The 3293-nt window shown below is 58.5% G+C and overlaps 1 long non-coding RNA gene across 1 annotated transcript; it reads right to left on the minus strand.

The window, feature by feature from the left end:
• Window positions 1-1543: 1543 nt before the first annotated feature.
• On the minus strand, window positions 1544-3060 carry LOC127487973 (uncharacterized). The gene is made up of 3 exons (XR_011380400.1): window positions 2868-3060; window positions 1969-2441; window positions 1544-1848 (listed from the first exon to the last, which is right to left on the minus strand). It is a non-coding gene; the product is annotated as an uncharacterized lncRNA (long non-coding RNA).
• Between the last annotated feature and the right edge of the window lie 233 nt (window positions 3061-3293).

Below are 3293 nucleotides of genomic sequence, written 5' to 3' on the forward strand. Positions count from 1 at the left end.
ATCAGACTTCACCCTTTCCGTGGCTGATCCACGGAGCCCATCGCCTCCATTCATCAGAGGCTGGAGAGAGAGAGAGAGAGAGAGAGAGAGAGAGAGAGAGAGAGAGATCTTCTCTTCTGCTGGGCCAGGCAGAAGATCTGGCTCGCTCCCCTGATGGCTGCAATGGCTGGGACTGGTCCAGGCTAAATCCAGGAGCCAGGAGGTTCTTTCAGGTCTCCCACATGGGTGCAGGGGGCTGAGGGCTGAAGCCATCTTCTGCTGCTTTTCCCAGGCCATAGTGGAGAGCTGGATCAGAAGTGGAGCAGCTGGGACACAAACCGGTGCCCATGTGGGCTGCTGGGGGCACAGGCAGCGGCTTTGCCCATTCTGCCAAGCCACAGCGCCGGCCTCTGCCTCTTACACTTCCGATCAGTTTGTTAATATTAAATAAAAAAATAACTTGCTAGGATTTGTTTTGCAGGGGACTAAGCTGAGCCTATGAATCAAGCAGAGAAGAGCTGGCTTCATCAGTGTGAGACTCGTATTCATGATCATGGAGTCTGTGCACCTGACTCCCCCATCAGAGGTTTGCAGTTTTCTTCATGCAGATCTTGTAGACACTTTAGATTTGTACCTAAACATTTCACTGTTTTTGGTAAAATAACTAATTTTGTGTTCTCTAAATTTCAGTTGCCCTTGTTCATTACAGATATGCAGGGAAATGATGGACTATTTGTCCCACCATGTTTTTATGTTTTTTTTTTTTTTTTTGACAGGCAGAGTTAGACAAAGAGAGAGAGACAGAGAGAAAGGTTTTCCTTCCATTGGTTCACCCCCCCAAATGGCTGCTACAGCCGGCATGCTGTGCTGATCCGAAGGCAGGAGCCAGGTGCTTCTCCTGGTCTCCCATGGGGTGCAGGGCCCAAGCACCTGGGCCATCCTCCACTGCACTCCCTGGCCCCAGCAGAGAGCTGGCCTGGAAGAGGGGCAACCGGGACAGAATCCGGCGCCCCGACCGGGACTAGAACCCGGTGTGCCGGCGCCGCAGGCGGAGGATTAGCCTAGTGAGCTGCGGCACCGACTCCACCATGTTTTTATGATTTACAATTAGTTCCAGGATTTGGATTTTCTTTAGAAAATTGCATTATCTCTGAGCAGTTTTATTTCTTTCTTTCCTGCGTGTGTTCCTTTTGTTTCCTTCCTCGTCTCATTGCAGCAGCGGACATTTCCAGTACGATGGTGAAAATGCATGGCCGGGGGCGGCGAGGGGCCGGTGGGGAGGGGACAGTGGGGAGGGGAGGGCAGGGAGGGGGCGGCGGCGAGGGGCCGGTGGGGAGGGGACAGTGGGGAGGGGACAGTGGGGAGGGGACAGTGGGGAGGGGACGGTGGGGAGGGGACAGTGGGGAGGGGGGGCAGGGAGGGGGCGGCGAGGGGCCGGTGGGGAGGGGACGGCGGGGAGGGGAGGGCAGGGAGGGGGCGGCGGCGAGGGGCCGGTGGGGAGGGGACAGTGGGGAGGGGACAGTGGGGAGGGGACAGTGGGGAGGGGACGGTGGGGAGGGGGGGGCAGGGAGGGGGCGGCGGCGAGGGGACAGTGACTAGGGCGCAGTCCCCGCTTTGTCCTAACCTCGGGGAAAGCGTCCCGTTTCTCACCGGTGAGTGTGGCCGTAACTCCAGGTCTGGGGAGACGCTCATTTCCAGGTGAAGGAAGTACGTTGTGGTTCCGGTTCGCTGAGTGTTTCCTGTCAAATGGGTTTTCAGCTGCTTTTCCCCCACTGCTAACATGTGGCTGTGGTTTGTCGCCCAAGAGTTCTTGTGCTGGCAGCTTGGTCCCCATGTGGCGAAGACGTGGGGGCCCTTAAGAGATGGGGCCTAGTGGGAGGTCATTAGGTCACTGGGGTCCCTGACTCGGAAGGGGTGAGTCCCCACTGCCCTGACAAACACGGGCACCCCTGTCCCTGCTGCTCCCACGCCGCCCCAGCAGCCACTCACGGCTTTACTGTCTCTGTGGTTTTGCCGTTTCCAGGATCCGATGACCGCAGGCTTTCCAGGTCGAGGTTTTCCACACTGTAACACACACCAAGATCTCTGCACACCTTCTCTGGCTTTGTAGCTCGTTTCTTTCTACACATGAAATGTGCATTTTCCAACAAAGCCATCAGAGGTGCAGGATTTCCCACGTGAGAGCCAGAAGAAGGACGCGGCTCAGGAGAATAATTCCGGTGTGGGGAGGGGGACCGGCACCTGGGAGCTGTGCCGGCACCAGCTTGGCAGAGCCGCCCCACCCGGCCCGCCTGGCCCCTGTTCCAGAAGTCCGTTCCTCGTGCAGCCTCGGTCTGGGGTCTGGGGTCTGGGGTCTGGGGTCGTCTGTATCGTCTGTTGGCCACTGTGTCAGTGCTTTTCAGGGAGAGCGCAGCTGGGCAATGCTCTCTGGAACTCCCAGGGACGAGGACGGCTCCTGGGCTCTGAGACACGGAGGACGCCCCTGTGTGCACTCCGGGCGGCCACGGGGCCTGGGGGAGCCTGAGCTGTGTGCCTGGGCTGCTCCCGGACGCTCTCTGCATACTGTGGCTCTACAGGCTGGAGAGGGCGTGCAGGCGCGGCTGTCACTCACACCACATGCGCCCCAGAGGAACCGGCTCTCTCTCGGTGCCTGCTTAGCCGGTTAGCGCTCTTCCCGCCGATCCTTCAACTCGGCTCTGGGGTGCTCCCCTCACACCAATGGAGCCCTGCCCTGCCCTGCCCTCCCCTCTTCTCCCATTCCCTTCCCTCCCTCCCTCCCTTCCTTCTTCTCTTTCGTTTAGTTATTTTGTACTTGGAAGAGTTACAGAGAGAGGGGGAGATGGGGCAGGAGAGGGCTCTTCCAGCCACTGCTTCGCTCCGCAACTCACTGCAACAGACGGGGCTGGGCCAGGCAGAAGCCAGGGCCAGGAGCTTCACCCAGGTCTCCCATGTGGGTGCAGGGGCCCAAGCACTTGGGTCATCTTTTGCTGCTTTCCCAGGCGCATTAGCAGGGAGCTGGATAGGAAGTGGAGCAGCCGGGACTTGAACTGGTGCCCCTATGGGATGCCGGCATCACAGGTGGTGGCTTTACCTGCTACTGCACAGTGCCAGCCCCACTCGATCAGTTACAGCCACCTGGAATTTCTCTGTTTTAGGAGAATTATCAGATTCCAGGTGTCATAGCAGCACTCAGTGTCTATTGTTGTCACCGTGGCACAGAATTCTGTGACCGCGAGGGGTTTTCTGCAGCGTCGCGTTTACGTTGTCGCCACTGCTTTGTCTCCTCGCCAGCTCCTCCCTGTTTCGTGGCTGGT

Source organism: Oryctolagus cuniculus, chromosome 12 (assembly GCF_964237555.1).
Source record: "Oryctolagus cuniculus chromosome 12, mOryCun1.1, whole genome shotgun sequence".
In the NCBI taxonomy this organism is placed as follows: domain Eukaryota; kingdom Metazoa; phylum Chordata; class Mammalia; order Lagomorpha; family Leporidae; genus Oryctolagus; species Oryctolagus cuniculus.